This window comes from Corvus hawaiiensis, chromosome 10 (assembly GCF_020740725.1).
Source record: "Corvus hawaiiensis isolate bCorHaw1 chromosome 10, bCorHaw1.pri.cur, whole genome shotgun sequence".
Lineage (NCBI taxonomy): Eukaryota > Metazoa > Chordata > Aves > Passeriformes > Corvidae > Corvus > Corvus hawaiiensis.
Genome location: NC_063222.1, coordinates 21,591,757 through 21,617,926, shown reverse-complemented (window position 1 = coordinate 21,617,926; position 26,170 = coordinate 21,591,757). Strand labels below are relative to the sequence as shown.

At 40.3% G+C, this 26,170-nt stretch overlaps 1 long non-coding RNA gene across 1 annotated transcript; it reads right to left on the bottom strand.

Moving 5' to 3' along the window:
* Nucleotides 1-22,552, bottom strand: LOC125330689. Its single transcript, XR_007205686.1, has 2 exons — nucleotides 22,359-22,552; nucleotides 1-2,132 (listed from the first exon to the last, which is right to left on the bottom strand). It is a non-coding gene; the product is annotated as an uncharacterized LOC125330689 (long non-coding RNA).
* Between the last annotated feature and the right edge of the window lie 3,618 nt (nucleotides 22,553-26,170).

Genomic DNA, 26,170 nt, shown 5'->3' with positions numbered 1-26,170 from the left:
TGCTTTTCACATTTTTAATGAAAGATTCTCGCATTCCACTGCTACCCAATCTTAGGAAATCGCAGGTGTAATATTTTTCAGTACGTGTATTCACACAGTGCCACCCACAAGCACATTCACATCTGAAGCCCTGCTGCACATAACCTCAACACGGTCCCCTTGAGCACAGTTCCTGGCAGCTTCCTGCAGGCTGCAGAACACCAAGCTCCCAGGTGCCACTGGAAAATGCTTCAGTGAAGATCAGTAAAATGAAACAAGAATTTAACTCTGTGTGTTGCAGTTGCATTTCAATAAAAACGGCAAATTCACTTTTGGAATCCAAGCTGACCCTCGGTTGCTGTGCAGCAAGAAATACTCACTGCAGTCAAGTGCTGAATTCAGAATAATTACAGATGTATTTCATCTTCCCCTGGACTTTGAGGCTGAGCTTACACCAAGCTGTCAGCAGTGGTACTCAAGCTTGCAGTTTTGAAGTTTTGCCATTTAAATTACAAAACTTTTGGTACCCAAAGGGGTTTTATGGTCATGAATGAGGACATCTGATACAAGAAGCTGGGTTTCCAGGTCAGCAAGGAGATAGAGGCCATTTTTAGGAAGCTTTTCAGCATAATGCTGCTGCTGGCTCTTCACCTCCATCAGCATCGACGGTATTGCTCTGACCCCAGCCATTCCTGAGGGAAAAGGGGTTCCATTGTGAATCAATAGTACTGGAAATGGCACCATGGAGGAACAAGGTAGAGGAACAACACTGTCTCTGGTGTTATCTGCAACACTTTTATAGGGCTGTAAGTAATATAAAGTTATGTAACAACTGTGCCCTTAACAAACTACTGTGTCCTGCTGGTGAACACTTTATCCAAATTAAACTGGAGAGGGAGGGAATAGAGAGAACATTAAAGCTTAAGGAGAGAGCAATCCATACCTTCTGCAGTGCCAGTGCAGATCTGTACTGTAGCCATGTCTCAGTAGTTACATGGATTTGCTACTTACATACCACACATGTTAAATGGGCTGAAGAATCCAGAACATTTGGGATTTTTTGCAGTTTGAAGGCTAAGATGTCTGTGGTGGTTTGGATGTGGGCATCAATGATGATGACTCAACATTTAGAACTAATTCAGTAAAGGAAAATGAAGAACAGAGGCTTACTGGGTTTAACTGATAGACATTTTAAGGAGCACATGGAATAAAATACCTGATTTTACATGTGTTTTCCTTCAGGAAATAGCACTAAGTAGTTGCACGGTTCTTTTTTGTCAAAGATTTTGAACTGTTCTTAAACTATGAATCTCTTTCTCTGGGAAAGTAAGGCACAGAGTGGTGTAAACAGCTTGCCAAGCAGCCAGTGGCAGAGCCAAAATCAGAATTCAGATTGCCTGCCCACCTGTTTCCCTCTATCCTTGCTGCTGAGCAAGTTACCCAACATGAAAGCTTTTCAGATGGAAGAACAAGAGAGCAAGCAAAGGAGTGAAATTAAATTTAAGCAGAGCGAAAATGACCAGTCTGAGAGTCTAAGTAAGCAAACTGCAAAAAAGAAATAGTAAAAACATTGTAAAATGAAATTAGAGATTACAATAAAGAAGTATTTTCCATTTTAACGCATGAGAGCTAATGGCATCCTAATGATTTTCCTCATACACAGAGGGCATTGGTGCAAAACTCTGAATGAAACCATTCATACTCTTCTGTGTATCTTTTACCAGAAGATATCCGTGCTCCTAACCCAAGATGCTCCTGATTTCTGTTCCTGTTGCCAGCCTGTTTTCACTGCGTGTCATTCCAGTGCTGGGGAAAGCATCAGCCTGACAGCTCCGCAGGCTGGAGTTCCCCCTCCGAGTGCAGGGAAGGATGTGAGGCAGGAGGCAGCTGGTCCCCCAGAGCCTTGGCTCTCCCCTGCCCCAAAACAGCCCTGGCTTGCAAGAGAGTCACTTGGGGACAAGGGCAGTGCTGGCTTTTGTGATGCTCCTGCTGCTGAAATTGGACTGAGGCACAGCTCACATCATCCATTAGGCTGGGCTGACACGGAAACAGCTCCTGGTCACTCGTGGCCTGGGCTGGGTTGGACTGGGCAACAGGCCATGAACAAAAAGCCTCTGTGAGCAATTCCCAGCTCCTTGGAGCCATCCAAGCCCCTGTAATGCAGCAAAAGAAGAGGCACTTTTTAAAATGAAGCTTCTCACAAGTGACAGGGAAGCAGTCGCCCCCACACACACCTTATTCACTCACTGCTCTGAATTGGCATTCCTTCAAGAGCTGGGAAGGGCCCAGAGCTGCTGATTCAAAGACACTTGGAATAAGAACTCAAGATTGGAAGGTTTTTGTTCCTTCCTGGCTTGTTGCTTCTTTCTATGGCCTGCTCTGCCTGCCCATGCTGAATGTCAATCAGCAGAGCAGTAGCACCTTTGCAAAGAAGCCCCAAGTATCTTGCCAAATACATTAACAAGCAAGTGGAAAAAACCTGAGGTTTCCATTACTCCAGAGGAGAAAAGGCTGGATTAGAGTGGTGGAGCTGAACGCTGGACAGGGACAAAGGGTCAGGAATCAATAAAGCTGTACATTCTTGTTTAAACTACAGCAGCCACAGAGGTGTCTTTTCCAGAAAAGATTTCTAAATTATCCTCATAGTGCATCCACAGCTGATTCTCAGAAACATTTGCATCAAATACTCCTGGAAAAATTCCCATAAGGAAACTGCCAGAATGAGTTGCTAATTGCACATGCAGAGAATCTTACGTCAAAGTGGCTGTGATCAACCCAAAGTATTTCTCAAAAAAGGCAGTTTCATTTTTATTCAAGTCTCTGCCACCTTATAATTGACAGCTATTTGATGTTCTTGGAATGAGTAACAGCTCCGTTTATTATGAATTTCTTACAATCCTGCAGTTAGGACCAGCCTAAGTAAGCAAACAGAGAAAACTGATTTGAATTCAACAAATTCAAGTCTCCCTCTTTGATGGCCTGATGAAACTGGATCGTCTTGATCTTTTGTTACTACTGAATAGCTGGGAATAGGTTTCTATTGCAACCTGTCAGTTTGACAGCTCCATTTAGAACAGGAGCTGTTTTCCTGATGATTTCCATGTGAAGCTCCAAGTGACTGAGCATTTCATTTTTTCATTTTAGCAAGCAAATGTTTTGTATTTACTATGTTTAACAACATTTTCAAGGTCAATACAACAGGATATTCCCTACAATTGTTTAAATTATTAATATAACATTTTGAATCTTAGAAATAAATACAATGGTTTTAAGGTGGTTGGCTAAATTCTGCAGCTCCATTGATTAAAATCCTAAATAATTCCATTCATTTCACGAAATTCATTGCAGTTTCAAGCAACTGCAACACGGAAGAAAATTTATCTAATCTTTTTGCAATGTTAAAAACCAGAAAGAACAAATGAGCACTCAGTAGTGCTAATATGAACCCTAACATTGTCTCCATTGGGATGTAACAAAAAGATATTTAAACTTTTAAGGCTAAATCATGTTCAACAGTGCCTATTACACAGGCAGGGTTGGCTTCTCAGAGCAAGTATGAGAAGAGGTTTGGCTATTGTTTGGATTTCTTCAAGTTTCCTGCAAGATCCCACTGCAACAGGGAAGTGGAGAGTTGAGAAATAGACCTGGCACAGTAACCTCATTGATCCCTCAATTATTTCTGCTAAAAGGAAGACAAATAAATATAGCAAGAGGAATTGGAGAAGTCAGGCCATGCTGGCTTGTGTGTGCACTGCAGAAATGAGTAGATAAGGCAGAAATGGGATAATGTCCCTGCATGATTATCTTCAGACTACCCTGATTAGTGACAAACAGTAGAGAGCTGGAGATCTATACAAATGTCATTAGACCGAGGGTTGTAATGTGATTTAGTGACGTGGCTGCAGTGATAGCTGGTTCCCTTGACACAGCAAAACAGGTGGTGCTTTAGCACTGTTGGTTCACCACTGTGCTAAAAAGCAAGAATCCAGCAGAAATGTGTGTCTGTGTGAGGAGGGAAGCAAGGGATAGGTGCCTATTTGCATCACTGTGTATCAAACTGGTGACAAATTGGCTTGGGCAGAGTCAGGGCCTAAGACAAAAAACATCCTTCAAAACCCTGCACCAGTGCAATGGGGTCTGATCTCTTCAGCACACAAAGTCAAGAATATTTCCTTTTCCCACTGTTCCACTGCCTTTTTTTTCTCTCATTCCCATTCACTTTGCATCATCTTGGACTCCCACAGGCCAGGCTGTCACAGGCATCTTCAAGTGGCACCTGCCAGGGAAGCTCTGCAGCAGCTTCTGCTGCACAGTTTTGTTTCAGGGGCTCTCCAGTCCCAGTCCCACTGTCTGGGCTCCAGCCAGCCCTGCCCATGCTCAGACTGCTTTTCCTGGTGATCTATTGGGCAGTTGTCTTCCCATAAAAGGGCAATTTTTATCTCTTCTCTCAAGGGAACTAGCAAGAAATAAACTTTTTTTTGGGATAATGAGAGAATGATCTTTGTAACCCCATAAAACTTTTGGGGTTGTTTTTATAATCTTAATTATATCCTAGTTAATTTAAACTGGTGGTCTCTGTGATATAGCAGCATCATCTACTTCAAGGCATCATACCAGGAGAGCAGAAGAAAGTCTGTAGGAAATTGCCCCACTCCTTTTCTACCCTTCAGCCACTTAAGAATGACAGAGACCCTCTCTGATGATTGGCAGAGTCTGGATATGCCCAGTGCAGCAACCTCAATGCATTCATAAGCAAATGGTTTTTGTCATTAAATGACAAAGTTTTAGGAATAACTGAATCTTAGTATATTTATTTCCAAACAGTTTCCACCCATGAAAAAAAAAACAAAACCAAACCACAAACAAAAAACAAACCACACAACACAAAAAGACAGTGAACATATAGGACAGAAGGAAGTTAACTATTTGAAATCTTGGTTGTCCAATTCATATTGGTGATTAGGTTCTTTAAAGACTAATTGCAGCTGAGCTAGTTTTTAGCATTTTATGCTATGTCTATCATCAATCTACACCACATATGAATACAGTTTTCTGGTTTACAACCTTGATTTAATTTTGTTTGTAAACACTGGGAAACAAATGCAGCAATGTTGTGCAACTGATGAACAAGGCCCTGAAATACAGCTCACAAAACCATATTCCCTCTCACTTCCATCCATCTTCTGGAGGACATAATGCAGTTACTGTTCATCTTCCTTCGTGGTCATACTGTTCATACCAGTGGGAGGACGCTCCCTCCCGACATATGACTGGGCAAAACATCAGTGTGCATTGAAACCATCCCCTGCCACACTGTTGAGGCACTCTGTGTCCAGGCAGAGATGGATGGAATGAAAATACCTCAAGATGGGAAAGGGAGGAGGTGGTTCACAGGCTTTGGCACTTCCTTGGAGCCTCGGCAAGGTAAACAGTAAATGATGTCACAGATATGCCTGAACTCCCTGACAAAGCAGGGAACCAAGTCCTCAGCACTGAGGGATCTTCTAACACAGCTATTTCTGTGATCATTCTGTTTTCCTCCAGTATTTGTAAATTCACAGGGGAAGGAGAGGGATTATGCACAGAAGACGGTGCTGTGCTTTCTGTTTATTCTGGACACAGAATAATACCCAGAGCTTCCTCTGAAAGCCTGCAGAGGACATGGGCTACAAGAAAGCCTCTGAGAGGAAGTGCTGAAAAGTAAATAGGCAGCACAGGCAACGCTGCTGAGACACTGCAGAAGTCAGGCAGCGTATCAGAGTTTTGGTCTGCACCCTGAACGTAAACCTGGGAGACAGAAATTGCCATATAATTCTTTCTGCAACATATAATTACATTCTTAACCTCTTTGTCTTTTTTCCTTTTTTTATAAAGAGGAAATAATTCATTTCCAGGAATATAAGTGGCTTTAATTCACTTGGATCAAGCCTTTTTCTTTTTTCATTTTTCATTTTTCTTTTTCTTGTTTCTTTTTTCTTTTTTTCCAATTCAGTGCCTGACTCAGAACCATCATTCTTAACTGCTTCTGTCAGACTATCCCACATTTCCCAGTGGTTTTTACTACTGCAGTTTGGAAGCACTCTTTGTTCTTATAGTCCTAGTGCCTACCAAGGCTTTTCTTTTCATGTTCTTTGACGTTTATTCCCTAGGAGCCGGATCCTTGTGTCCTTACATGTGAGCCAAATCTCCCAATGAATTTGCAAACATGCAGGATCAGCAACTTAAACAGTTTATTTGTTCTTCAGGGTTTTCTGTGTTCACAGGAAAAAGGACGCCTATAGGCAAACACAGCATCACTAGGTTTCATCTACACAAAAGGGAAGCTTAGAGAGGAAGGAAGGCACAGCAGTGCAAAGTTAACGATTAAAAAACAAAAAACCAGCCTTCTTAGGTTTTTTTTCCTGAGAGGATGGTGGTGACAGATGCAGTTTCAGGACACTGAACTTAACATGTCTCTTGAAATACATCAAAAGACTCCTCTGCTGGGTTTGGCTCAGTGTCAGCTGATTCCAGTGTGTTGTCAGAATAATATAAATCTTTGGCTGTATTTTTGAGACACCTTTCAGCTTGGATATCTATACTACATTTACATTTAGGAACCTGGAATTTCCAATGGCCTGGCACCTCAAGCTGAGAACTGCCTGCTCCCATTTACTTCAGCTTTGGTGTTTGCATCAGAGCATTCTGGCCAGGCGCGTTAGAAAATGTAATGTATTCAGCTTATGTCCTACATATAAGTTGAGATCAGCATCAACGACCAGATCCAATCTGCAGCATTAATTCAAACAAACAGCATTGCTGACAACATGATTGCTATGGATAAGGACTCCATCTCACAAATTTATATATTAGAGAATCTTCAAATTTCACTTTAATACAGGTGTCCCTCTTCTGATGTCAGAAATTTTATGGCAAGTAGTCTTGGTGATGAGCCAAGATTTGACACAATCTAACTATCTAATCTTGTGAAAATTTGTGGTGAGACAAGACCATTAATATATTCTTCTGCAGTAGAATGAAAACCTTTTCTTGCTCTCTGTCTGCCATGCACATACAGAACAGAGCTATTGCTATGGATCAGTGGATTTTCCAGCCAGAGAGATTATTCTGATCTCTCAGTCTGGCATTTTACAGCAACAGTCAGCCATATTCCCCGAGAAGTTTGTGCATCAGATCCCTTAACTTGCTGATGTTAATTCAGATTACATGTGTGTAGTCTTATGTGGACAAACCCTCAGTTTGCTGTGCATGTGAAACATCACGTTTCTCCTCCAGCTATGCCAGTGACCCACACCACTGGACACATATGCCTCATTTCCAGTCTGACTGTACCTGGACTCAGCTTCCTGCTATTTGATCTAAGTACATTCCAAGAATATATTTTGTTGAATTGTTCATAATTTCAACGGGATAGAGTTTGGGACATGTAAAACTGATTAATATGTACTTCCACAGGCGTTTTACAGACTTTTACCCTAACTTTGTCGATTATTTAGGTCCACCATTCTCGCATTTTCTGTAAAAATCAGGGGGATCCATTCACAGACATTTACACAATTTTGTTTTCTACACTGCTTCGATTTCAGCTGAGATAATTTCCATACATGGCAGGTCCATCTGCACACAAAAAAGCAAAGGACAGGGGGTCTGACTGCTCTGCTGAAATCAGAGGCCACGAGGCCCAGGTACTTCTACCTCTTGCTGAGAGTGTTTTGTGCACTTCTGTATTTAACCTTGAAAACAGAACATATGAGAGAGTGCCACCACCTATAGAAGTTTATGCCACATCGGCACTACTTTGCCAGCATTCCAACAGAAAAATCACATTTTGCAGAGCCTATTTTACTCTAGTGACATTATAATTGGTGTCAAGGCCATCAGGGAAAGCATCAAGCAGACATAAAGTCTGCCATGAGATTTCAGCTGTTTGTGCTACTGCATGTGCCTTTATCCCTGATGGCATCCCCCAAACCAGAGAGAATCATCTTTCTATGAAAGAATTCAGATGAATCCATGCTAGAACAATGCAATGCTCTGGAACACTGAAACAGCTTGTGAATGTGAAAATCATTCACCAGTACAAAACCAGGGCGTTGCTGCATTGTCTGCAGGAGATAGCGACGTTCAGCCCTCGGGGGATACAGCAAGGAAAAACGAGTGCAGCAGGAAATCTTTCTAAACAAGAAGTTGGCCACATGCTAAGAGCCATATGCACTTTATGTCATAAAAGCTTCCCATTTAAAGATGCTGCTCCTTCAGGCAAGAGTCACCTAAGCATAGTCCTCTTCCTAAAAAAAAAAAACTCAAAAACCCTTGAAATGAGGAAAAATTCTTCAGGTTTTTTTTCTTATTATGTTATAGTTTACCCCTCTGGACAATAACACCGAATATAGAATTTCTTACATCTTATTTTTTCTTTATTTTTTGGTGCTTGTTTCACAGACTGAAGAAAATGACTGTAAATCAGTTTGCATTCAAAACACCACACTTGCACCCAAAAGAACAGGATATTACACCATTAAAAATAAGATTCAGTATAATGGAAAAATTTTCTGACTGACAGCATAGCACCTTTTGAGTCATAAATTCTCATTTTTAAAGGACAAAAGGGACTATCACAATCACTGTCTGAATTCCTACATAACAGAGACAATGTAATTTTAGACAATAACTCCTACGTCAGTCCTGCCTTCTGATCTGCAAGAAAAACTTCTACTTTACATGTCACACCCTGCAAGCAGAATACCCAGGGATTCTTCATCTTTATCCATAACAATTATCAAACAGATTTACAAAAAAATGATAAGCAATAGGGCAGAATCAAATCCTGGTTCTAAACAATTTAACATAGATGAATCAGCACACGGAAATAATGATAGGATGGGAATATATTTTAGAGACATCATCTTTTACAGGATAAGCACAGGGTAAAATCAAACTATTTTATACTTCACAAAGTTCCTGTAATTGGATCTTGCAAAATGGCTAAATACTGTAATGGATCTGTTGCTTCATTAGCACACTCTGACATCCTGCAGCACCACATCCATCAAGCTCCTCATTCCCTCTGGGAAAGGCTCCTGCAAGGGGCTGGCAGAGACGTGAGTCAGGCTCTGTAGGATCAGCAGACTGGTAGGTTTTGCTGTGCACTGGCTGCAAACCAGGGAGTCTGGGGCCAGGGTGCCAAATTTGGAGGGAGAACAGGTTGTTCTCCCTGCTAAGGGCACCAGTGATAGCTACAAGTGATTTCTGATGGTTTTGAATCACCATGAAGCTGTTGTGGGCGAGTACGAAGTGGTGAGACAAAGATTATACGTTGGCCAAGGGATCTCCAGGCCAATTTGTAACTTTGTGTTTGTCTGGAAGAGTCACAGCATGATATTTCTACCCCTGCCTGCCTTTATACAGTAAATTAAGAAGTGTAAAAATATCGTTAGGAGTACCTCAGGTTAGAGGATCTCCTAAGAGCACTGATAAACCTAGCTGAACACTTCTGTTCATGGCCTAATTAGTATAAAAAAGCCAAGATGAGATTTTCAAAGGTTGTGAGACACCCAGTCCTATGTTAATCTTAACTTTCATCTTATATTGCTTCTGTATTTATATGTGTTTTTTTAAATTAGATCATCTTTAATTTGGAACAGTTTAATATCTGAAACACCTTATTCATATCACAGAAACACTAAACTGAAGTCTGCATTACAAAACTGGAAATAAGTTAAAACCTGAAAATGTGACCTCTGTCTTCAAGCCTGTCTTAGCTCATAGATCTGTAATCAAGGCCTAAAGGTTGTAACATTTATGCCAAATAGCCCCAAAACACAGGGTGAGCAGGATACTTTCCTGAACTCGGAGACTGGAGGCACCACCTATGCCCACATGTAGTTTTCACTGTACATTATTTCGTAACCTTGAACACTTCATTTTGCAAAATTAGTATTGCTTTGTGTTTTATTTTTTAATAGAACTGTGATTATACTAGCAGTAACACTGACATGGTTCTTGTGCTGTGAATCCCATCATTAGACTAAGGACTGGAAAACACAAATCACTCAGATCAGATAACCTAAACAGAGGGAAATAAACACAAAAAGCTCACTTACCATGACAGTTCTGGAATTGCACCAGGGATGAACTTGTCTCTGTGGGCTCTCCCAGCTCCCAAATCCTAAAGCATCACCTGCACCAGGGTGATGCCCAACCTTGTTGCCATTGCATTTAAACAGAAAGCCCCTCAGCTGAGCTCAAGCTCTTTGCCTTCCCATTCACTGGTGGTTTAAGCAGACATTTGATTTTTCTATTCTGTGTTTGCCTGTAACTATTCTTAGCAGCTAATAGCTGACACCCTCGGGAGCGTGATGTCAGCACACTCCGCACTTACGGAGCTCTCCCAAGTCAAACCCAGATCTCAGCACAGTGAGCTGGCTCCTTAGGCAGGGCTGAGGGACTGACACCACCACAGCCCAGCCCAAACAGACCAAACAGGAACAAGTTCATCTCAGTTAAAGAAATCTCTTTCCCTTGTAAGTAATCTGAAGTCAAGATTTGAAAAATGGTATTTGTTTTTTGAGGCTGCTGAGTACTTTTTGCAGGACTAATAAAAACACAGCCTTACTGGCCATCCTCTTGTCAGTGTCACACACAAAATTTTTGTGGACTTTTGGAATTAACACCAGTCCACTACCCACATCACAAAGAAAGCTACTGAACAATCAACGAGTGGCAGCTTTTTTAGTGATCTCAGCAGAGGCTACAGTGATCACAGACACTGAACCTTTCCACTCACCAGTATTTGCTCCCAGTGTATTAAATGATTCATCACCCTAGAAACTTCCATTTGGTTGGGTACAGGAGGCATTTCTAATTTCCCTTCAAAAGATGAAGTTCCATTCCCTTGCTCATCCTGTAGCTCTTCTTTATACCTCTCACAGTTTAAGTTAATTTTTCTGAAAATAGCTACACGCAACTGTAGAAATACTCTAGAGAAGTTAACATTCATTGTAAGGTGGCACCAATATTTCCTCCAAATTGTTAAAAACTCTCACCTTCCAGGACTGCATTATCTTTTCTACCCCACCCAATTATACTCCAATGTTTTATCACATTCATCCTTCCACTGCTAAGTGCACTCAGGTTTGTTTCCATCTCTGCTACATACAGTTCACAAAGCCCCAGGTTATAGATGAGGTTATTATTGAACCCAATGTGTCTGGCTTGTACAGTACGAGACTTAATTATATGACATCACCAGCAAGCTGGTAAAAAATTTACCTTAATCCTTTTTGAACATCAACCCAGTCTTCCTCAACATTGGCAATGCCTCCCAACGTGTCTTACCTAGGAATTTCGCCTCACCACACTGGTAAATATATTAAATAGACCAGGTCCCAGGACTAACCCCAGAGAAACATCACTAGCAACATTTCTCCAGCCTTGCCACTTTCTTTGGAATAGAACTTTAGCCAGCTCACAGTTCTTGTGTTCACCACCTTCACTTCCAAATTCAAGAACAACTTCCTGTGGGATATCATTTGCTGGAATCTAAATGGAGGAAGCTCACCCTGGATTATGTTTCCCCAGGTGCAAGAGCATACATTTGTTCTTGTTGAACTTCATAAGGAAGGAACAGTGGTTTCAGGTGTGGGGCAAGTGCCCACCATTGTGTGAGACCCAGAGCAGGCCCTGGGCTGGAGCCCTATGAGCAGTGCCCTCCTTATCCCTGTCCACAGCATTCCTGGTCACTTGTGCTCCCCAGCACAGCTGCAATCTCCCAAGGCTGCTCACAAGAGCTGCCAGAGCCCTCTGCTCTTCCTTGGGTTTCTCTGGCTCTGGGATGCCCTCTTGCACCTCAACCCAGTGCTCAGCCACAGGAGGTACCCCTGCCACAGCTGCCTCAACGAATGAGTATTTACACTGCCAACCGGATTTTAAATGTTGCACACACTTCCTGGTGACATTATCAGCTGAATTTGATCTCCTCTGTATAAAGGGCCACTTAATTGGAGGAGGAAGTTTCTTCTTACTGCTTTATTTAGGGATGGTGAATGCTGATGCAAGATCTGGTGATGAATGTCAGCCAATGTCAGCTTTCTTGTACCATGAAACATATTATTGTCATTGTTCCCCTGCTTCATTTGGTCTAAAAATAGCTTCCTATTATGTTACACCAGATCAGGCTTTCTTATGGACATACATACAGGAAAAAAGCTGGTGCTTATATTTTTCATTCCCGGTTGCAGCACTAAGTAAAACATACAGTGAGTATCAGGATCAAATCATAGCATCTGTCTGTTAGGATGTGTTGGTATAGAGCTGTCACCCACACGGCTCCTTGTCTGGTATTAAACAAGACAAGTGCCACAGAGAAACATGAAAAGTGTTAATAGTGCTGCAAGTCAGCTGCAAAGAACTTCTGAAGCTAGGCCCTGGATGCAAAATTTTCAGCAATTAAAATGAAAACTGTATTTTAAATCATAAATTTAAAAAAAATAACTCTTTTTTGCATTAAAAAAACCCTGTTTTAATGAAAACCCAAATTTTACATACCTTCCAAGTAAATAATGCTGTCTTATTAAATCTGATATGGCACGAAAACTATTGCTCTTGGTTTGGTTATGAACCTTGCTCTGCTCTTCGGAGATCTTATTGAACTAAACAACACAAGTTATGATTATGCCAAGGACTTTTATGAAAGTTTACCCTGATTGGAGAAATAACCTCCCATGTCTAGGTAGGAACATAGAGGAGTCTCTGACTTGGTTAAAAATGCAATGCACAGACCTAAGATTGACTCTGTCCTTCAGACAAATGATTCAGCCTCCACACACAAGATCTGTGTGTCATATACAGAACAGAAAGAGAAGCCTGAGGGGAAAAGGGAAGTTTCCCAAGGAAAGAATATTATCAAACTTGGGTACAAAGTTGCCATTGCAGTGGCTCTGTATGGGCTGTGTTTAACACCAACCCAGGGGCTTAGGGCAGGCACTTTACCCAAGTCTCCTACAAAATCACTGAAGGGTGTCCAGCTCCTCCAGAGCTGCTTCAGAGCAGAAGCCATACTTGTGGACTCTGAATTACTTTCTGAAATAACATCCTCTGTATTTAATCTCTCAGTAATCCAGGAAAAATTGCCTTCCTTGTTTAGGCACCTGTGTTAGGCATGCAAGGTCAGGCAATACGAATTGCCTCACACATCTCTTTCCCTGTGCCTCTGCACCCCATTTCTGTTACTATCAAATTTGGCTGAAGCTAAAGTAGCAGATTTTATCAGAGCAGTAACTGGTTCAACCACACTCTTCCTGCTCTGATACTTCTGGTTGTTTGCATGCCTAAACAGCATCTCAGTCTTTGATCCCCTCTCAGGAGCATGCGCTCTTAAATTTGACTATTTTTAGTTCCTCGTCTGTGACCATCTCCTTCAAGATGAAAGAGCATGGGATGATGATGCCTACATATGTTTGTGAACTGCTTTCATCCTGAGTCGTGGAAATCCTTATACAGGAATAGCACACTACTTTTTTATAGCCCTACAGTGACTGTTGGTCTCCTGGACTTCACCTGAATATCAATTTATTTGCCTCTTGTAATTTGTCAGACTTTGATAAAATCATTTCCCATTTCTGAGAAGACAGCACACTGCTTAATAAAAAATCCAGTCTACTGCTTGTCCTCCCTGCATTTGTGGGCATAGAGCACATTGATACATTGTCCTGTAACAAGTGACATAGAGGAGATGGCTTAAACTTTTTGAACAGAAAAATTACAATAAAATTCTTAAGAAAAAGTCAGTACATTATGCATGTGATTGACCTTCATTATAAAACACATTGAGATCTGTGGATGAAAACTACTAAATAAAAATAATTATTATCATTTAGGTTGGAAAAGACCTGTAAGATCATTGAGTCCAACCTTTAACTTACCATTGCCAAGTCCACCACTAAACCATGTCCCCAGATGCCACATCTATACATATTTTAAATACCTCTGGGGTGGTGGCACATCCACTGGCCTGGGCAGCTGTGCCAGGGCTTGACAATCCTTTCCATGAAGAAACTCTTCCTAATACCCAGTTTAAACCTCCCCTGCTGCAACTTGAGGCCATTTCCTCTTTTATTATCACTTATTATTTGGGAGATGAGACCAACACCCACCTTGCTGCAACCTCCTTTTAGGTCACTGAGTACATTACTGCTGCTCTGTGACAAATCTGAGCTTTACTTGAAACTCAAGGCTCTAAGTCCAGCCTTACCAAAGCCTCATCATCTGTGTGTTACCATATTTCTTCAAAGAAACTTGTTATTTAAGAGATTGAATGCCTGAAAATAGAATTACTATTTGGTCTCACACCAGTTGTTTTCCTCTGTACTACAAACTGAATGAAAACAAAGCAGATACAAATGGACAGTTTTATTTTCAAGCTGATTAGATTTTATAAAGCCATTCAGAAATTTATTTTGAGCATACCCTGTGTTTCTGTAAGACCAAAAATATTGCCCTCAATTCTGTAAGATTTCAGCTTTTTCTTAACAACCCCCCTGCTCCTTTTGGATGGGTTTTAGTCTTTTTTTAAACCTCTTTAACAGGCAAACTGAATCCTGACTCTTGACAGCATACCAACATACCTAAAACAAGAAAGTGTATGTGCTGAATGCTTCCTTTGCTACAAGCTTCAGATCAAGTCTTTGATGAGAAAAACACATTCTCTTTTGAAAGCTGAAACACTTCAGCAAATACTGCTGCTTCACTGTAAAGAAAAGCCTCTTCAATAAAGGGCTGTGAATTCACATTCCCAATCCAAACTGTGCATCACAGTCTGAATTTCCTACTAAAATGCCTCCCAGAGACTAAATTCAGCCTTAATTCAAGTTTGTGTGGCCAGCAGAGAATTAAGGAAACCCCACAGTAGAGTCTAATGGCTCTAACAGCTTCTGTGCTAACTCCCATATTCCCTCCACACAGAACGTAGCCAGGGAAAGGAGCATTCTTCAAAAACAAATGTTTCAGAGGAAGATGAAAGAATCCCCATCCAAAGTGGGCAATTCAGAAGAAGTCCAGCCTCTAAATGATATTTCCTTTTAGCCTCCATTGAACATTAATGCTTATAACTCTAAATTTCGAACTTGTTTTATGATATTCTTTCTACACTACATCACACTACCCGGTGTATAAAAACAATGGCATGAAAGCCTCTAATTCTAGCTGTCATAAGTTAAAGAATAAATGGCAGCAGAAGCTTTCGCATATAATTGCAGGATTTTAGGTGACTACAGACAAAGTTCTCTTTTCTGTGCGTGCACAAATGCTCAACCCTCCAAGCAAAATCTCAGGAACTGTATGAAGTTGTGTGTGCTTAGGAGTTAATGGTGAAGGTGTCACTATGCTCAGAAATAGAGCCAGCTTTCCCATGTCACATTCAGATTATTAATAACCCCATTATTTCTGTTGCAATGGCACATGTTTCTCCACTCCTTGTTATTGTTACACGACTGCAAGAGCTTTCAGAATCGCTTCTGGCTGAGCTTGAACAGGTAAACTATAAAATCCAGCTTGAATTGAGGTTTATGCTGAAATGCTACTGCAATTCACCAGATGAATGCTGAGTGACACAGAGTATGCAATTATGCAAGAAGAGTGTTTGCAACAAGCCATCTTGGAAGTACTTCCATTTGTGAGAGGATTTTTTCATATTCAGAATCTGAATACATTAAAAAGCCTGTAATCACTTAATAGAGTCAAATCTGCAATTCTTAATTCTGAATATCTTCTATAACGAAATGAGCTTCTCAATTCTTGTGATTAACTTGCAAACAAAGCCAAATACAAGAAGCTGGCTCAGAAAAATCAATGCAGGAAATCACTGCCAGATTTCTCATAAATATTTCTGCCTTAGAAACCACTGGAATTTACACTCTTTTTATCACACATTGTATAGGACTATATGCAATTACAGCACTTCCTACACAAAATAATACAGATCTGGGTAAGATCTTGCATAAATGGAGATGAAAATTCAATGCAACCTCCTGGCAAATTGCCAAAGTGGCCCTTATGCTTAGAAAACAGTGCATCGATCTCATCTGATCTGTGTTTACACGTGTATGCCAATACTGCCACAAAGCTGCTTTGTTTAGATGTGCATTTTCATGACCTTGAAGCTCAGGATAATGTATTTCTTTTTCTATTCAGCATCTTCGCACAAGGGTATCTACAATCATTATAAAAAATCACGAGTTGGAGAAGTGGGGAAAAAAAAAAGGGACTTCAACTGCTCAGTTTCTAAATTAAGCTACATCTGAAGTTAAAAATAGCCCTTCCGACTGAAGATGCTATGCTGCCTGAATTTAAATAGCCTGCTTCTTTCCCTGACAGATAACATTTATTGTGTTCTCTGCTGCAAAAAAAATGCCTTCTATAAGGAGGCTACCTTTATTTTTATGTCCAATTTCACTTCACCTACCATGACAGAATTGAATAAAGTCAGTGTTCTGCCTGGGAAGTGTATCAATTTTGCCACACACACATTTCTCCAATTTTCCTAAAACAGACCTAAAACCGTGCATGTTATATATGCGTGACTTTTCCTAGCTCTTTCTTCAGATTTTTCTGGGAAAATCTCTAGTAAGAATATATTGTCTGAAATGCAATCAGATTTCTACTAGACATGTCCTAAAACTGCTTGTTCCATCTTTTTTGTTTACTTACATACATATATCTATTTCTAGATGTTTCGTTGCTGTTTCTGGATAAAAAGAAGTATGAAATGCAAGTACACACTGCATATGTGAAATGGTTTACTCACAACTTTTTCCCAAGGCACTGAATGAAAAGGAGAAGAAGCTTTATCCCTTTTCTCTCCAGGCCTAACACAGAGCCAGCACAAGGATTTCTATTCTATCCATATTCCTACTGTAGTCAGAGGCTGAGATGTCATAATTAAGATACACAGGGCCTGCTTGTGCTACTCACATAGTAACTCCAACACTGGTTTTATAGCACATGTAGATTAGAAAGGTAAAAATTCTTTCAAGCCACCCTGACCCTTCTCACCAGTTTGAGTTAGTTCTTTTTGCCAGAATTTCTGGTGCTCCAATCTGCAGAGTTTTTAATTCCAGTCACTGTATTCATGCTCACCCCTGAGAAAGTGTCAACTTTCCTCAATATTCATTCTAAATTTACTGTGCCTTCATCTCGACATTTTATGAGATTAAAATTAATCAGATTCACTTTTACATTTTAGGCAAGAAAATAAGAAAGGTGCACATCTAATGTGCAAAGTGAAACTTGAATCTTGCTGTGTTGAGACAACTCTGCTTTCCCCCTCTTTGCTAAATTGCAGATTTTATATGAGCATTCCCAAAGGAATAGCACAGAGAGACTCAGGAATAAGTAAATGAAAGATGAGATGGATATAAATACTCCTCTTACCCTCGAGCAAGACTTTCACATTGCAGTCACTTTGTGGACTAAAAGCCTGAAAGATCCCCAAAAGCTTTATAAGCATCAATAATATTTGCAATGATGTAAGCCAGGGGCAATGATGTAAATTCTGCAGTCCCTAATTGAATAAAACACTCATTGAAGTCAATAGGAATTGCAGTCAATTAAGCCGTAAATATTTCAGGTCCTGAGCTTTTTACATTAAAAAAATGAGGCATCTACGAGTACTTTCACTGGTGCAGGGCAATGTTTGCTCAGAAGCCTCTGAGAAAGCAGATGGGGCTGGAGCAGCCACATGGAGCTCAGGTGTATAGTGTCAGTCACCAACTCCCACCACATGCTGGCAAGGTACCTGTTCCCTTATCCAGGTGAAAATGGGAGGCTGCTTTCACGTGAAGGCCTCAAGAAGCAAGGGCAGTTGTATGGATGGGGGCTGAACTTGACTCAAATTTCAGGTAATATGGTAAATAAAATTAAATCCTCATGAAATTTGATGTGCATGTCCAGAGCCCATCAGAGGAATGTAATTTCTCTGAAGAAGTGAACCCAGGCTATAGCCACAGCTGTTAATTACTTACCAGTAAATGGGTAGGTGTGTGGCAGGGTTCTGTCACGTACAGAACAGTTTATATTGTCCCTTGCTGTTGCACCCAGCTGTGAGAAATGAGAGGCATGTGTGCTGCCCCTGAGGAATGGCAGAGGAAGGAAGGTCTGTGTGCAGCCCTGGCACTGCAGATGGTTTAGGATCATTCCTGCTGCTGGAAGACAGGGCCTTGGCTGCCAGAAACCATTTGCATTGTGCTGTGTCAGGAGCTTCACAAAAGCACACAATAATGCATGTAATGAGTCTCCAGAATCACATTTGTGAGGCCTGGAGAACGTTTCTCTTTCCCAATATGAATTACTGAGTCATCCTGTTCATGTGAGACAGACTGAATTCTCTTCCCAAAGAGCTCCTTTGAATCACTATTACCACCAGATAACAGATGTTGCTCTCCAGGAAAGTTTTTCATACAAGCTCTTATAATCATGGGGATTATTTCAACTTGACCTTATAACTACAACAGAAAAGCAAGATGAACTGGGGGATCTCACAGGGCTGTGTGCTGCAGTACTTTGCATACCTAAGTAACTAGGCCTTGAACAACATGGCTACTCAAAACACTGCACAAAGAATAACAGAAACATCCATAGTCTTAGAAGGTAAATACTACTAATTCCCAGCTTATATAGGGGAAGAAACAAGCCCTGAAGTGTTTAATGGACTTGTCTGACGTCACATAGCAAATATGTAACAATTCAGCAATAAGTGATGGAATGTTCAAAAGCATCTCTCTTTGAATCTTAGAGCCTGTGGATGTACAATAAAACTCAAGTTAAATATTTTGAAAATAGGACTAAAAGTATAAATTGGAAGCTTTTAGTAAAGTGCTTTAAAATGCCCATCTTCTGTCAACCACTTCTGTTTTAAACCACAAAACATTTCCTCTCTAATTACTTGCTCAAAGTGAACCTTACCACGCACCTTAAAAGAGACATTGGAAATGCTGCAATACTTTCTGAATTTCAGCCTTTCCTAACAATGCATATTTCTGGTCAAGCAACAGTAACTTTCCTTCTGCATGCCTTTGTTGTGTTCCTGAATTGCAGTTTTGGATGATAAAGCACATTTTCACCATTCTTTTTTCAAAAATGCCAGTAACTGACAATTTAAAATCAGACATTTACATTGCAACTATTCCTGCGCCTTCTGGGGCCACTTTAACTAAGTTCATGCAATTAAATTATTCTCTAATGCTCTGAATACACATGTACCATGATTTTACACTAGAGTTTTGGAGTTACATCACCAGATCCCAGAAGCAACAGAGCTATGCTTACTCACACCAGTGGACAGTCAGGCCCAAGTAATGAAATAACAGCCTGGATTCCAAACAGTGGTAACAAAATACAAAACCATAAGGCTTTGGTTTGATAAAAATGAATTAGTAAATTTTTCATCTGATGGTCTCATTAATCCCTACAGTCACAAATTAAAACTCACAGTATTCCTGTGAGATATAGATCCAGAGAGATACTGTTCATTAAAAAAACCTACAAACCAACCAACCAACCAACCAACCAAAAAAGTAATCTATGCCAAATCCGGTAGATGATGTCTACCAGATAGAATAATCCATCAGGTCAGGAGAACTGACCTCCAGCAGCAAAGGCCACAGTTCAGACTGAGATGTCCAGTGCAGTGATAGCACTAATCCTGTTATCAATAGTGATTTGCTTTGTCATACACTATGTTTAGAAACTATTGTTCACTCAATGATTATTCACCTTCATTTATTTTTTTGCCTTCTGTTTCTCAAGGGATGAGGAGTTTGGGCTCCTGAATGTTTTTATACATTCTTGCACTTATCCAGCCTGTCTCAGTCTCTCCAGGAGGGACTTCTCTTTTGCCATCCTGACATGCCTCTTCTTGTTTTTCAGCCTGTGCCATACTTTCCCATCCAGGTCTGAAGCCTGACTTTTTGTCAGTAGATCAGTTCGTGCTGTTAATTATTCCTCTTCTTTCCTATGTATTCAAAAGCACAAGATAAAGATAACAATCTGAATTCACCACTCCAGCATCAGACATGGCACTAAAAGGGTCCAACTGCTGAACAGCACTTTGTGTCACTGGGCAAACACTGTACCTCAGGCTCTAATGTCTCTACCCAAGCCCTGCTCCCTGGCTCACCACCCCAAACCCTGCATGCCAGCTTCACCAAGATGCTCCAGGAACCCCATCTCTTCCTGGCCTGCTCCCTGGAGCTCTCTGCTGCTTGGTTCACTGCACTCCTGGTACAAGCACCACTAAAGCCCCTTGGTTCCACCCAGCCCTACAGCTCTCCTTCATTCCTCCCTGCCCTTTGCCTCCTGACTTCTCAGACATGGGAAGCTGCTGTACAATTAGAATTGCCAATCTCCTTCATCTCTCCTCAGAGCCACAGATACTGCCCTAATTATTGGCAGTTGTACTGTGAGCAATTCACAGTGCAGGCTCATTCCCTTCTCCTCCTTGCAGCTTCCCTCTCTCTGTCCCACTGTCTGGAAGTAAATGCTATTCTCTGCATAATACAGCCATGGAGCATTTTCAAGAGAAAGAGAGATGGTGAAGCAGATAGACAGGAAAAAGGTGGACAGAGGGATAAAGACTGAGGCTTGTTACCCACCATCTTCTCCACAAAGGTTCACCTCTGAATTTCTCATTTGAAATCCTACTTTACTAATTAATATGCCTTATCTAAATGTCATCATATTATTTTTCTGTCAAAAGACACCACCAAGAATAATACAAAACTATCATTTTGTGGTTCTGCTTCCCAGATTACTATAAATAGTGAAATCATATGGAATTGAGATAAACATTAGATAACAATAAATTTTCTTTGCGCTTACTGATTTTTTTCCCCTACAGTGTAAGCATTTAATATTATTCATATCTTAAACTCCTTGAAAGTGATATCCAGCACACAGATGTCAAAAAACAGTAACAATTTTTAGAAAGAGGAGACAGGTCTACTTTCTGAACAAACATATTTTCTCAACAGCCTGATGAAAAGATCATTTTCATCTCAGACTTTTAAAATTGTTCCTCTGAATTCTCTTCTCTCTCACATATACACATCCAGACTCATTGCTGTGCTCCAGTAGTTTTGATAATGCAAAGCTATCATAAACACATCTGAACACGTAGCAACATCTAAAATTCAGTAACTGGAATTTACCACATTAAATTAAGTGCCCCAATAAATTTTTCTACTGGGGAAAAGTGTGAGCCAAAGTTACACTCTGTATGTATTTGCAGTAAGCACAAAATAGAGTGAAATAAATATATGCTTTATACTGGTTAATATATGCCCTGCCCATCAGCACAGGTGAGATTGTCAGGATGTGAAGCAGATGTGTAGGTGAACATACATTAAGCAGCAAACAGTAATTCTGACTAGACAGTTAATAACTTGAACTTTGATATATTGGCAATTCTACAGAAAAACAATCCAACCACCTCAGCAATTGTCCCTCTCTCCCAGGAAGCCATCACACGAACAAGAAACTGTGCCAGAGTAATTCTAAGGGGGGTCATTTAAAACAACAACAAAAACCAAATGAAACCATCCCAAACCAACCACTTCAGTCACATATGCCATAACCCAGACTATACGTAAATACCTCATAGAAACTTCTGAGGTCATTGGGAATGTCTAAATAGATTATTTTTGCCTCATTTCTCATGTATTATCTAGGTGCCCTCCCATGCAAAAAACCAAAATCTGGGCCCATTCTGCAAGGGAATGACCACTGCCAGCTCACACTACTGATCCCAGTGCCAGAAAAAATGTTTGCAGTCTGGAGGATCTATTTTGTCATTGTCCATAGATGAGCAAAGAGTTACCTATGAGCCTGCAAGTGGCTATTCAATAGACAACATTTAAAAACAACAGGAGTTCAACATCTTCAGCATCCTATGGGACAGGACTCCTTTCTGGATTTTCAGCTTCCAGCTGATGTGGCCTAATATATACATACAGCACAACGAAGAGTATTCAGAACTTCCCATTTGCCTGAGAGGCAACCACGCTTCATGCTCTGAAATCTTCATTACAACACTCTGTGGGTTTCTTAGTTATAATTAATTCTTCTGAAAATATTTGAGGGATGAGTGGATGTATATGGTGATTGCAGCGGTGAGAGAGGCTGTGGGGTTCATAATTACAAAGAGAATAAAATCCTGCCCTCCTGTATATGCAGCACTACTAAGATTTCCTTGTTCACATTAGGCAAAACCTCTCTAATTTCAAGGTCAGCTACATGTGTTACAACAACAACAAAATAAAGTAATTATGCTCAGTGTTTTGGATAAATCCAGACAGGACAGTTAATAAAATAGAAAAATCCTCACTTACCTCAGTAGTTGTAAGCTGTTATTTCATACTGTGTAAACTTTCCCTCTCTGCTAACTAAACAGAAGTTCTGCAATCTTGATGCTAGAATAGCTCTCAAATACATACTGCAGAATACCAAAAAAGAGAAAGCCTATGTTGTCCTTACTAGCAGGCATCTCTCCAGGGATGATTGGTCATTACCCTGGCAACCCTCACAAATGGCAAATGACGTAAAGAGAATGGGAAAAAAAGCCACTGAGAGCAGAAAGCACTATATGCATTATAGATAGTTCTGGGAATCCATGCTCACATATGCATTAAATGGCTTCAGAGGAGCACAGGGACCTTCCATTTTGCAGAACTGCCTGCTGAGGTGAATAAGAAACTTTCTAATTCTTTTCTTAATCAAAGCATTGGGAGCATCTCTAAGTTTTTAATTGAAGCAAATTGGGGGTTGGTTATTTTAATAATTCAGACACTGGGTTTATTCTCTTTTTTATTTTCCAATTCTGTTAAAATTTCCCATTAAAAGAGCTCACAGTCATATTCAGACAAGAGCGGATGTATTTTTCATTATTCCTTTTCACCTTATTTGTTGCTACATAAAGTTACCTATTATTATATTTAATCACATTGTCTCATACCCTCATTTTTCCCTAACAATTCATTTGCACAAATTGTACAAGAGTTCTCATGTTTATGTTATTAAACACATTAGCAGTTGTATTTAGTGTTACTGATAATTATGCCTAAAGAAGATGTGGCTCTAGCCAAACTCTAGCGGACAAAATAAAAAGCATTTTGCTATTTTTGCACAGAATGATCACAGTGAATTTGACCACACTACGATCTGTCTGTCACAGAGTGAAATGAATTTGGGTGTGGTTAATTCTTCCACTATCAGACAGAAAAAAGCACAAGTAAGATAAAGGAAATCGGCTTTGAGATTCTTTAGCACCACTCCACGATCCAGTAAAACAGAAGGAATTCTGGGTACAAAACCCAAGAAAAGCATCTTCCACCCCTGCTTGCATATGTTACCAATTACAATCCAGGCATCCTTTTCCTCACTCTTCTTTAGACCTCAGGATTTCTGGATTCCTAAATGCACAAAAAACAACTTTCAAAGAGCACATTGGAGAGCATTAGCACTCAGATAATTTTATAACCTAAAGGAAAGGGCACCATTCCCTGAAATAACTGAAGAAGTGAGGTGGCTGCTCTAACCACTTAGCTATTATGTAAAAGTTGGATGGAAATGGCTCTACCATGACAACTGAGTTTTCTGTTGAACTGATTAAAACACATCAGATGTATTTGAACTCTGCTCCACTCCAAACCTGAAATGAAATGGAAGTAACCAGCAGCTTCCACTAGGGTATTTCTGTACCTGGCTGCCGAAATTCAATTAGTTACAGCTTTTTGGAGTAAAAGTTGGCAGTCTTTGAAATTCAGATTTTTATTATTTTCCAAATCTACTGCTCCATTGCAATCAGGAGGATGGTGTTACATTTGTATCATGACAATTTTCCAAAAAGCCTGAATGAGCCATTGGAAATGACTGAGTTTTATGACCAAAGAAGTAATGATATTCCATAATGCTCCATTAGGTGTACTTTATTTATTTGCTGAAGACAACTCATTTTTAATTATTTAAACTCTGGCAACATCATACTAGCAAATGTTCTGCTGGGTTATAATTGACAAATATCTTGGTCTAGCAAAGTGAAATCCTGGTATAACATTACCTCTGATAATATATTCCTTTCCTGACAGGAGGATGAGTACTACTTTGTGTTTAGAAACCATAGAAAGCAAAGTTTAGCAATTTGTATATGGCCAATGCGAGCTCTATGTTCCCATAAATCTCTCTGATGGTCCAAATGGTCCAAACCTAAGCTTCTCACTTTTTTTTACAATTACTCTTTGCAGAAATTTAGATCCAACTAAAAGTTTTCCATCAACCTTCCGCTCATTACCAAAACTAAACAAAACCCTTACCATTGGTGTTGCCAAAGTTGCTTTTGTAGAAACAAATGTGGTCTGTCATGGAAATATTCCCTATGAAATGCTAGTAGATGTAAAACCAAAAAGTACTGAAATATACAAAAACTTTGTGTGTTTTTGCAATACAGATTGCACAGAGATTTCTGTGTTTTGTGGTCTTAACAAAACCTTCATATTTGTATATTATACACAGGCCTGTCAACTTGCCTTTGTCTGAGCATGTGAGATTGACTCATGAATGTTCTGGGCAGCACAACAGCTACAAATTCAGTCAATGAGTGGGGAGAAGGGGAAGACACTGGTGCAGAGCTGCAGTCAGGAAAGAAAGTTTTTAATGGAGTCTTAGGAAGAGGCAAAAAGAAAAAAAGGGTTGCCAATCCTTAAAGGATCCTTTCTACACACTGGTATAATTTGTCAACACATTATCAAATTAAATTAAAAATTCATCAGTATGTTAAAAAAGGCTGGAGACAGGAATCATTCAGTAAGTAAATTATTACTGATTTTAAGTGATTCATCCCAGAAAAGGATCAGCTCACTGAAGTGAGTGGGAATTAAAAGTCTTCAGCATTTTTCTGGCTCAAGCATTAAATGCTTGTGAAATGTATCCTGTTGCAGAATCCATTCACTTAAACACGCCTGTCGTGACCTGGTGTAAAGGACAATCACATCTTCTCCATACTTTCCAAATTCTGTCTTTTCTCTTAGGTGTGTCTATTTCAATTTGGTTTTTAGCTGGAAAAAAATGAGCTCAGGTTTTAGCAGGCCTGATGCCTTTCATGCCACAGAGTTACAGAAAAAATCCCAAACCTATCAGAACATACTATCTCTCCAAAGGCCCTTACACTGTCACGTCACGTAAACATCAAAAGGGAGAATGATCATTTTTGTTTCCCAGGCTATGGATATGATTGTGAACAATACCCTGTTGAGTAAGGACAATATATTCTTTTTTCTTCTCTTTCCTTCTAGTGGACAGACATGTCCCTCGCCAGATGATGTCAAACCCATTATTAGTGTCCTTGCACTTCTTCATTAGCAATATTGCAGCAAGACCAGCTGATGTCAAGGGTGTTCATGCTGAAAGATAACATTCCTTAGGAGGAGAAATTACAGCCTTTTAGCATTCTCTGGCTTTCCCACAATTTAGCTTTATCTGGGAACATTATTACAGTGAAATTCAGTGAGATAAACTAAGGAATAGAAAGTACTAACATTCAGAAAATGCAAACATCTGAACAGGAACACACTGCTGTAAAGTAGTATCCTTTACTACTCCATCTCAATCAAATTCATAGATACAGTCTGCATTTTAACACAGATGCCTCCAAACCCAGGATTTCATCCTCTCACTCCATATTTGTTCCCATTCCTGCATTTGCCATCCAGCACCTTAGCAACTCAGACTCACCTCTGCTGACCCTATAAACCCTGTGCTAAAATACTCCAGTGGGTGACAACCACTGTAATGGGGAATACCTGCAGTCTCTGCTGACTCACTCTCAGGGCTGCTGGTTCAGATTGACCATCAGCCACCCCGCCAACCACACCACAGTCCTGGGAGGTGCTGCAGCCTTGGGATCCCCACAGCTTGGACTACAACTCGTAGTAAGCAACAGATCTGAGGTGCCCAGGACTGGCTCTCCCTGTGCTGGCACTGGCAAGCACGAAAGTGCTCATACACACAAAGAGAAACCATGTCTGCAGCTTTGATTAGGGCAGATCTAAACAAGCCATAGAAAATAAGCAGTTTCTGGGAAATACAGCTGAAAAGGCCTGGCTTTCTCCAGTTGTGTTTCCTGTTTAGATTCTTTCATGTGTCTCAA